This window comes from Amblyomma americanum, chromosome 1 (genome assembly GCF_052857255.1).
Source record: "Amblyomma americanum isolate KBUSLIRL-KWMA chromosome 1, ASM5285725v1, whole genome shotgun sequence".
Classification (NCBI taxonomy): Eukaryota; Metazoa; Arthropoda; class Arachnida; order Ixodida; family Ixodidae; genus Amblyomma; species Amblyomma americanum.
Genome location: NC_135497.1, coordinates 330,363,598 through 330,374,247, shown reverse-complemented (window position 1 = coordinate 330,374,247; position 10,650 = coordinate 330,363,598). Strand labels below are relative to the sequence as shown.

The following is a 10,650-nucleotide window of genomic DNA, read 5'->3' as shown; positions in this document are numbered from 1 at the left end:
TGTATAGCGAGGCATTCTAGAATTACACCTGCTGTGACAACGCCACGTGCCGAATCTGTGCTGCGTTTTCTTATTGCATGACTTCGCCTATTTATATGGTGCTAATTTTTGGCTTTTTATCAAATCTAAGTAGTCCCTGACCAGTCGCTGAATATATGACCTCTATTGCCCTCAGCGTACCTGCTTGCGAAACTATGCACAACTTAAGTTCTCTATAAAAACGATGCAGGACGCTGAGTTCCAAGAAAGATAACATACCAATTTATGCATTGTTGCCTAATGCCCAGTTGTTATCGTCTCCTTCGTGGCTTTAGAAGAGAACAATGCTTTTCGTAGACAGAAGACAAAGGGAGGAATTTCCATCGCGCCACGCGCTAAGCCGTTGTGAGGGTGTTAGGCTCCCTTCATATCTGTGCTCAGTCACGAGACAAAAAAAAAATGTTGCTCGCCAGGACAGCAAGGCATACTCGCAATCCACATCGGTCGAATGCACGCTCGTTGATATCACGGCCTCATCGCCGGTTTTTATGACCGCTCACCCCCCGCACCCCAGCACTGGTTACCGCACCCTTGTATTTTATAACGTTAAGCAAAGCGCATTCTCTAGCTTGAGCGTGCGCGACTGCGAGTGTAGCGGCACAAACACAACTGAGGTATACACCCTTGCATCGAGTCACATGACACTCCAACTGTTGTAAGTACTTCGCTCAAAGCCACCCGTTGCTGAGAGTCGCGTTCGCACAACGGTAAACGAGCGGTGAATTTTTCCCACGGTCGCGACGGGAACAGGTCTGTTGTCGCCTGGGTCTCCTTCACGACTGTGGCGTGATGCTGTGGCAGTCTGTTGCGCAGCTGCACTGGGGTTTTTCTTTCTTCCACTTGAGGTCCGTAGCAGTCGAAGTGTTAGAGGAGCCCAACGAGACCAATTACGATGAGTCAGTTTAGTCCAGCTTGATGCAAATGCCCAATTTCTAAGCGAACGGAGGCAACAATTAATATCCTGAGCACTGCTTGGCCGCCTCAGCGTTGATGTTCGTGCCAACAAGGTGGCGATACGAGTTGCGGCAAACTGAATTGCAGGTTGCCGATGTCGAGACGTAGTTAAGCACATCCCAGCGCTCCCACAAATGCCGCGAACCGGTGCTTGCGCACCCGGTCATGCGTAGCGAGCACAAATGTCACTCGTACATCGATGGGAAGCGACTGCGGCATGCGACACGACGTGCGCCAATCGAAAAGTGGATTCGTTCGGTGCCTCGTGATCTATCAGCTTGATCTGCTCGCAGTTTGAGCGAGCTATAATCAGCATTGGCGCCGCCATCGATGCTGCACCAACTTCGGAAGCGCAGCCGTATGTATCGAAATGGAACGGCGGTTGTGGTTTCCTGCGTCCTGAACTGTTTTTCGCATAGTGGTAAACGTTTCACTCACGTCGCGAGGGGCAACAGCGCGGCGTATGGCCGGTGCAGACACTTGTGCAGAGTCTAAATGGTCGTCGGTGGTCTGCATGTGCGCGTGTGTGATGGTTGTTTATGCAAGGGAGATTTCGTTTTGGAAAACGCAGTTTTTATTTGACTGAATGCGATGACGGCGGTATGGATGGCACATTTGCACAGCGGTTTCACAGAGATGCGCTAATTTTACTCCTGTTACAAAAGCAGCTGGCACGTGGCGCCTGCGTAACCCGCGATGTGGGCACGAACCTTCCGAATTTCTGCCAGAAAATACGTCCATGTCTGGCAGCAGTGTCGTTCGGCGCACGTAAGATCACAATCACAACTACGTACGGTGTCTTGATGTCAGCGTCATTGAAGCACCCCAACCAACGTTTTTAGATAATGCAAGTTGGAGACTTGTCACCGGGATGCGGCCTCACTTCCGTTGCCGCTTTCATCTCAGAGAGTCGCGAGCGCCATCTCTGGGACTTTGACAGTTCCACATTAGTTTCCTTGGCTTTCTCGTCGCCGCCGCTAGCCCCATTGGCTGCGCTTGGTCACGTGGACAGTTTGCTGCATTACTGGTCTAGGCTGCTTCAAGCCGCGCTCGTCTACGTATTGCTCTACGCCTGCGGTACGAGAGGCTAGGATGTTGGGGGTGTAGTCTTTGGCTGTTGATCTCGACCGAAACTTAAAAGCTCTTCTTTCCGCGGTTCCACGCGTCAAAATCGGAGAAACACGACGTGCCGCTTACCCCCTCGTCGCTTCGGTTCCTCGCGTGTGTAATACGTGGTCGTGCAAATTAGTCTTTAAACTTTACTCTGTTGATCAGATCACTAAAAGTTAAGTGTCTGTAAATAAAGGTAGAAAACGTAGCGCAAAAAAGACAGGGACACAGAAAGACAACACACACAGCGCTAACTTCCTACAAAGATTTATTTCCCAAAGGAAGGGTGGTTTTTTATACATACTAATCATACAACCACTGTCAAGCCATGCGCTAGCAAAGCATATCAGTCAGATATGAGAGCTCCTTTCGCAACAGAGCGACTAATTGAATGGGAATGGATTTCCTTGTTGGAAGATGACTGTGTGAGTAGCCCTTCAGTCGCTCTCTTGCCAAAGAAGCTCTCATATCTCTCTGATACGCTTTGCTAGCGCATGGTTTGATAGTGGTTGTATGATAAGTAGGTATAAAAAAACACCCTTCCTTTGCCTAAAAAAACCTGTCTTGGAAGTTAGCGCTGCGTGTGTTGCCTTTCTGTGTCCCTGTATTTTTTGCGCTACGTTTTCTACCCTTGAAATGAAGCAACAAGCCCAAGTGTCTACCATTCTGTAAATAAAAACTGGCAAAAGCTTGCTAATACACAAAATGCTTATTCTTTCTTTTTTTCTTGCGGCGTCCGCACCTTTAATTTTTCCTTCAGCCACTTTCTCTGTTTTGATGCGTCGAGGTGAAAAAAATTCAGGGTGCACTTTGTTGACCGAAAGTGCGGTGAGGCGAAAGCATTTAGCGCGGTGTTGCTGCTTGTGTTACTCATGTTTGGTTAAGATGTTACGTACAAAATTGTTTGTGAATCTTAAATCCTGGAGACACTGGATGGCATTTGGGAGGCATCCATCTGATTCGTCGCCTTTCCGCAAACACTCTCCAGCGTCCTAGAAAAGGAGAACTACATATACGTCGGCAGGAAGTAGCGTAGTTGTTAGCAGGCGCAGCTGCGGAACGGAGGGATGGTGGGTCGAATGCTGTCGTGCACAAATATTTTTTTGTTATCGAGTTGAAGAGTGCCACGGATGGACACCGCGAGTATGAACCATTAAAGGCTTTCGCCGTAATATAATCGTCCTGGTGGTTGAGGGATTTTCTGTAAGTAAACTGATCGACACTGGGAGCACGTTAGCTTTATTTCTTGAAAGTGTATCAAATACGCATGTGATAAGCTGTTTGCCAACGCGTCTTCAACGTGCCCGGCTAATGTTATGGTTATAAATTCAACTAAGCCGTCTTGTTTCATTAATGCAAAATAGATGAAGGCCAAAGTTGCGTTTGTGTTCATTATAAATACGTTTCTGTACGCACGCGAGTCACCGTCTGCTGACGCTCCTCAAGCTGGAAGTAGCAGACGACGCGCCGATCTGGCGCGCCGCCGCTGTTTTCCAACTGCCCTTATAAAAAACGTTGACCCCGACTACAAGGCTACGCCCGCGCCATCCCTTGACTGAGTCCTGCGGCGACGCGCGGATGCAGTTCACCGGCGCACCGACTGATGGCGGCACTATGCGTGGGGAACATAACGGGCGCGCAGCTTGACAAATTCTATCTGCGTCATCCGTTCTAGCCGTCCGTCATTAACTCCACTAACTGTTCAGCTTCTCATGAGCCTTTGAAGTCTACTTCGCTCTGATTATTATATTTAGTGCCTCCATATTAGGTTGTGCAGTGCGTCTTGGACAACCGCGTCGAAAGCTTGACTTCATTCCCTTAACCCTCTTCTTTGATGATGATGATGATGATGATGATGAATTTTCATGGCACAAGGGCATCTGAGGCCAAAGAGTGCCATGGCACAAGGTATTTCCGATTTCTCAAGGTTGGGTCAAAGACCCATTTCCCAAGCATTTCACCCTAAAGAAGCCGAGCACCAGACCAGGGGAAAGCTTGTACCCATTGTATCATAGGTGGGTACCCGGCGGCACTGGGGATCGAACCCCGCATGCAAGGCAGATGCTCAACCACTCGGCCACCGCTGCGGTCCCCTCTTCGTTCGTTTCTCCACCGCCGACGACAACGTTGTCCTAACACTGTTTTTCGTTCTTTCCTGAACTTGCTTGAAAAAGCTAGCAGTTCGTGCCGGTCAATATCTGCATATATTTAGACCTTTTAATGCAAAAGTTATGGAAGAACGGAGTGAAGAAATAATAACTGCTGCACCTGCACCAACATTGCGCCAGTGCACCAACATTGAAACACGCGGTGTAAATCCGTTAGCGCACCTGAAAAACGGCACAATTCTGCGAATTCGAGACAGGGGACAATGAAACTAGTCTACTTTCTCAAGTTATTAGTTTTCTCATAAGAGGTCCTGCTGCAGTTTTGGGACCTCTTGCTGTATTAATTTTTCAATTCAATTTTTGTATTATATATGTCTTTATGATTAATAATAATAATAAAAACCGAAAGCGCAAATTCTGTATACTAACTAGGAGGGTTCTATTATTGACGGAAGTAGCGCAAAATGTAGTTCTTCTGACTCAGACAGACAATCGCATTTCATTTGAACTGACAGAAGCCATCTCTTTCTGGCGTCCCGTTGCAGTATGAATTATGTTATTAGGAGCAGTTTGTTCTCGTCTACTTTACTCCTCCTTTTCCACTATATTGTGGGAAAAACTAAGACGTCTATTTGGTTGTGTCACTGTTTTCGCCATAATGGTAGCGGCTGTCACAGTTTTGTATTAGGCCCATGAGGTCTCTCTATAGTAGGACAAAATTTAAAAAAAAAGCAGCAGTTGCTAACAACGGGCCACGGTCCGCAGCGTCCTGTATTCCGCTGACCAATCTAAAAAGGCAAAAAAAAAACAATAACTTTTAGAGTTTAACTAAATCAAACAAGCCAGATGCATCAGATTTCTTGGGCTATGGTTTCGTCTCGTGAGTCTGCTTTTTGTCACAGCGGAATTCTGGCTGTCGGTCAGGAATGTGGGAGAACTTTAGTTGTATCTGACTATAGAGCGCACGTGCATTCCAAGTAGTCGCCTGTGTTGTCAACCTGAAAGCAATTAGACTTGCTTTAGTATTTGCTTTGCTAGCTATGTTAACCGAGGTCAAATGACGACTGCTGCTCTGTTGCTGACAGGAAGAAAAAAAAGTAAAGTGCGCGGGCCTGCCTACTGGCTCACGCCGAGCCAAACTCGGAGCCACGTGCTGAAAGTAGGAGAGTTAAAGGATAGGAGAGCCAAGAGAAAAAGAAAAGGCGCGCGCTAATATGCCCCGGGCCGCCCCGTGCCAGTGTGCCTCAAGCCGAGCACTCCGCCATATTCCAAAAATAAGTTTAATATTTTGGGTCTGAGGACCAGTGGCAGATATTAAATCAGGTATCAGATATGCTCCTCCCGAGCTCAAATGGCCTCTGATCAGACATTCTCGCACGAAGGCGCGTATGCGCTCTTTCAGCATGCTGAGGCGGGCTTAACAAGCCGCTCGTCAGCTGTGCCCCCCCCCCCCCCCCCAGGCGCCCTATGTTAACCGAGGTCACATGACGACTGCTGCTCCTGTTGCTGACAGGAAGAAAAAAAACTTAAAGTGCGCGGGCCTGCCTACTGGCTCAAGCCGAGCCAAACTCGGAGCCGCGTGCTGAAAGTAGGAGAGTTAAAGGATAGGAGAGCGAAGATAGAAAGAAAACAAGTGTCATCAGCCTAGTGAACCAGCGAGAGCTTGTAGTATTCATTGTCTGTCGCGAAAAACGAAATGTTTTTCAGCACAGAAAGGTCACAGTAATCTCTCAGACGTGGACTAAGAGGCCTAAATGTTCGCAGTCACGAATTCACTCGAAATAAAAAATCTACGCCTTATTTTCCAAAAAACCTGCGATACATTAGTCTCGTACCGCAACAGGGAATCTTGAAGGGCTCAACGATATAAATAAATATTTTTTTTGTGCCTCAGATTTCTCCCGTGCAAAAGTTACTGCGAAACGAGTGCTTGCAGGCTGACTTGCAGCGGTGTACCCGTGCCCCTTTCTCCTTGCTACGTTTCTCTCGCAGGGATGCCAGGTTATTGTACGTAGACGCGCTGCCTGCTGTCAGGTGGCAACACGTTGGCGGCAACGCGGCATGTATTGGTGTAATATAGAGACTGGAGCGGTGCTATACACAGAGCAGAACACACAGCTCACTCGCTAACACTCAAATGGATATTTATTGGAGGAAGAACACCGTAAAAGGAGAAGTCATCCTTGGCACACGAACAAAACATAAACCAACAAAGGAACGAGGCCTTGCACGAGGCACCCATAAAGGCAATCGCATTATCATGCAAGTTCAAAGAAGGAATGCTTACACACTTCCCATTGCGCCTATTTGTGCAGATAGCTTCAGGGTCTCACTTTTGGAATCTGATTAGCAAGTTTGAAAGGAATACAGCTTTTTTCAATCCCGAGATAGCAGGGACACGTTTTGCTATGGGGAGCCAAGTGCACGTTCGTGTTCGGCCGCAGTGAATTTCTGTGTTCTCTTAGTCGTGTGTTTGCATCCCGCCCCGTTTTGCCCATGTACACTTTGCCACACGACAGCGCCCGTCTGTTAACAACACCCTTCGAACACTGCTCAAGCAGCACGTGTGCTTTGCAGAGCACTTCTGATTTGTTCTCCGGGGGTCTTCAGCATGGTCCTTCCCTGTTCTTTTTGTGTATTTCGTCGGCTGTGTTCATGCGATGACTTGTAGCTCCCAGGAACAGGTTAGAAGACTCTAGCAGGCGTTCTTGCCTGCATATATTGTTTAGGTTGCTTATGTTAAGTTACTAAAAAAGTGGAAGTCAGCAGCCTGGGACCCTAGGAATGCAGAACCTCAAGAAAGCAAATTCTATCAATTATACTAGTTTTTCAGATAACTGCGACCGGCTCTTGGCAGTCAGAGTAACAAAAACGTGATACGTGAGCACCTTTGCCTGTCTTCATTGCATGAGCAAAAAGATATAGGCAAGAACGGTGCGGCTACGGGTACGTACCATATCTGTGACGTGTTATCGCCTGAAGAGTGATTGATTGCCCAGAAACAGCAGTGTATCTTAAACATGGTGACTGCAGACATTCGTTTTGATAATCCCCCCCCCCCCAAAAAAAAAAAACATTACCACGTTGTTGTTTGCTGCGAGCCCCACAGTGCCCTTGAATATGGGTGCTTTTCGCTTTACTGCGTTTTTCTTTTTCATATCGCTCCCAGCGGGGCCGGCGAAGAGCAAGAAATCGTAGTGCACGAGCCATATTTTCTCAGGTCAGCAACAAGAAATGGCTGGGGAAAAAATAGATGTAAAACTTTGGATGATGACTTGCACCAAGCAGAGTGCAGAGGAGGCTAGGTAATGTACGGCTCTTTTGAACGAGGGCAAGCGCGTAGTATATAAACAAGGAGTTAATGCACTGTAATAAAATCTGCCAATGGCATGGGCTGACTATGACACCTACTGTCGTCGTTGCTGGCTATGCATAAGGGAAACGGCTTGTACCTGCTGTGTACGATATGGCCAATAATACGCGGCGATGAAATAGTACAAAAAAAAAATGGCTGTGGTTTAGCTCTGGTTAAACTTGGAGTGACGCGATAGCTACATCTGGCCGAGTGGCTCAGTCGAATTGCAAAGTCAGTCTTTCGCCGCTCCGTTTCGCAGGGCGTTACGTCTTCATCTTCGTCCCACTTGAAATTGCACATGCGCACAGCTGTTGCGCGCCGCGCCGCCGGCTGTTCCGCACCACGTGACCAACCACGTGACCAGTGGCCGCACCACGTGATCAACCCACGTGACCAGCCACGTGACCAACGGCGCCGCCACGGAGCTCAACTGGCGCCACGCTGAAGGGTCGAAGAGGGGGCGTAGTTTAGCTATAGCTACGAAAGTAAGCTTCCAGGTTAGAAATACAAACCCAATGTCATAAAAGAGACAGACGATTGAATGCTGTTAACGGGAATATTCGGAGCTCCGCAGCTTATATTGCTTCTCTGGCGCTCTTGCGGCCTACATCCCTTCGATCACGTGCGAAGAGCTTCTAGGCAACCACCGCACTTCTTCGTCCAAACGCTGCCAACTGGCGCTTGCTTTGCGTCCCCGGCGCTTGTCGTCTGCGCGTCTGCTGTGCCAGGAGAGCGGATTGCCGCACCTGCATCACGCTTCGCTGTCAGGTGTGCGTCGCAGGCCAAGGTTTAGTCGTGTCGGTGCAAAACAATGCAGAGCGTGGACGCGCCGACCGAAATGTTAGGCTAAGGCCCGAGTTCCTTTTCAAGACCGTCGACATGCGTCATTTGTAGGTTGTCCATAAATTAACACTCCTCGTTGTTTTCTGAGACATTGTTTAATAAATATTTATGCAATTAACAGAGAATACCACCACATATCTGCCGGATCTATATTGCATTTCAGCGTAATCTCCGTCAACGATAATGGCCTTGCTCGTGCGGTGAACGAGGGCATGCATGCCTGCTTTGTGCCAGCTGTTTTCCTTCTGGTGCAGCCGTGCCTTCACGACGCGAGAAAAGAGATGGCGAGTGAAGGCTCTAGTCATATGCTGAAGTCTGGGCAGCGCATCTTTTATCCGCCCGAAAACAATGAAAATCAGGAGACGCTACCTCAGGACTGTATGGCGGTTGAGGCAGCGCAGTCGACCCAAATTTGGCAATCACTTCTTTTGTTTTCAGGCTGGTGTGAGGGCGGGTGCTATCGTGATGGAGAAAAATCTCCCTCGCACCTTTTTTATTTCGGACACGGTGGTAACGCTGCTTTAGCTTCTGCAGGGTTTTTCGTGAATGCCGGTATTTACTGTCTCCCTCTTAGGCAGCGCATCTAGAAGGAATACTGGATCAATGTCCCTCAAAACAGTGACCACGTCTTTACCGAGCCGACTCAGTAGCCTTGAATATTCCGTATTCTTGGCGAACTTATATGGCACCATTCCATCGATTGCCTTGCAGCGCCACCACATGGACTGGGGCTTCAAATGAAGGGGAGGTGCCGGACACGCTCACAGAGGAACATTTAAGGCACGCGGGCAGAGCGGACGTGTTGTTGGCTGGTCGCCGCCTCTCATCGCGCCTCAAGTCATCTCAATAAATGTGGGGCCACGTCTAGCGCACACAGTGTTTTCGTTTCTGGCTCAAAGTGATTATTAGTGGTTGTTTCGAAACCCACCGCCTGACACCCACCGGTGCAAATGTGTGCAAGCGTCCTCCGGGCCGGTGCCTGGACTCCTCACGGATGTGCGCTTGGAGGAGGCTGCACCCCCGGTTCGCCTTTTTGGGGGTAAACCCAGTTTCGAGCACGTCGACCTGCAAAGGTGGTTCGTGTTACCGTGATTGCATGGGGATACCTCACCAGACGTACACGTTCTCAACAGCGTGTCTCAACAGACGTACACGTTCGACTGTCAAAACTGCAAGCAATCCTTCCACATTTTGAAGAGAAAACTTCACAATTTCACTCCTGTCTTGGACGAAGCGGGTTCGGCTCCCCACTGGCGACCGGCTACCCACCGGTTCCTTCAAATGGATGCAAGGCTATCCCAGTGCCTGGTGCTCGGCTTTTCAGGGTGGATGGGTTATAGCAAAGGAGCCTGCGCCTTCAAATCTCGTCACTCTGCCGTAGGTTTGAGCCCCTAGAGTGATTTGAGCACCCCGCATGCGGTAGGTGCGGGGTTCGATTCCCTGTGCCGCCGTCTACCCACCGGTGATACAATAGGTAAAACATTTCCTCTCGCCTTGTGCTCGGCTTATTTCGGACGAAATGTTTGGGAAAGGGGTTTTCGAGCCCACCTTGTGTAAAAAAGGGCCACGGTAGGCTTTACCGCACAAGGACAATTTCGGTCCCTATAGCATATAGATTTTCCATCGCGAGAGGGCGAAGTGACCAAAGGCCCTTCTCGAAGCATTTCACCCCAGAAGAGTCGATCACCAGGCTGAGGAAAATCTTGTACCCATTATAAAACTGATGGCCACCCGGCAGCTGTGGGGACCTAGCCCAGAATCACCCGAATGCGAGGTGGATGCTCTACCACAAGCACATCGCCTGGGTTTAAAGATTGCCGCCTCTTCCAACAGGGCAATTTGCCAGAACGACTTGGGTCACATTTCCGACCGTTGCGGTCCCATGATGGCCGAGCACCAAGCAGGAAGCGTTCTCATGCCTATTTTCACGGTAGGTACCGGCGACACCCAAGCTCCCACGAGTGAGAAGGCGTACGCCGGCCGTCTCGCATCGTGAGCGCAGTCGGCCCGTGATGCGGCGTGATGCAACCCGATGTCATGCAGCTGAGGATTTTACATTTGCTTGGCTCTACGTATCCGCCACTGCACCCCTTCTGATCAGCGCGCTAGCTACGTGAAGGAAGTCGCCACCCCAGCACGACCCGCGCTCCGCCTTAAAGGTATGACGGTATGTCAAATAATTTAATGCCCATATACGCATAATTGCTGTTTATTTAATTCACATTCAGAGATCCCAGGGAG

The 10,650-nt window shown here is 49.2% G+C and overlaps 1 long non-coding RNA gene across 1 annotated transcript; it reads left to right on the top strand.

Moving 5' to 3' along the window:
- The first annotated feature begins 596 nt into the window (after positions 1 to 596).
- On the top strand, positions 597 to 9,252 carry LOC144099305 (uncharacterized). The gene is made up of 3 exons (XR_013307371.1): positions 597 to 694; positions 6,106 to 6,212; positions 9,121 to 9,252. It is a non-coding gene; the product is annotated as an uncharacterized LOC144099305 (long non-coding RNA).
- Positions 9,253 to 10,650: the final 1,398 nt, after the last annotated feature.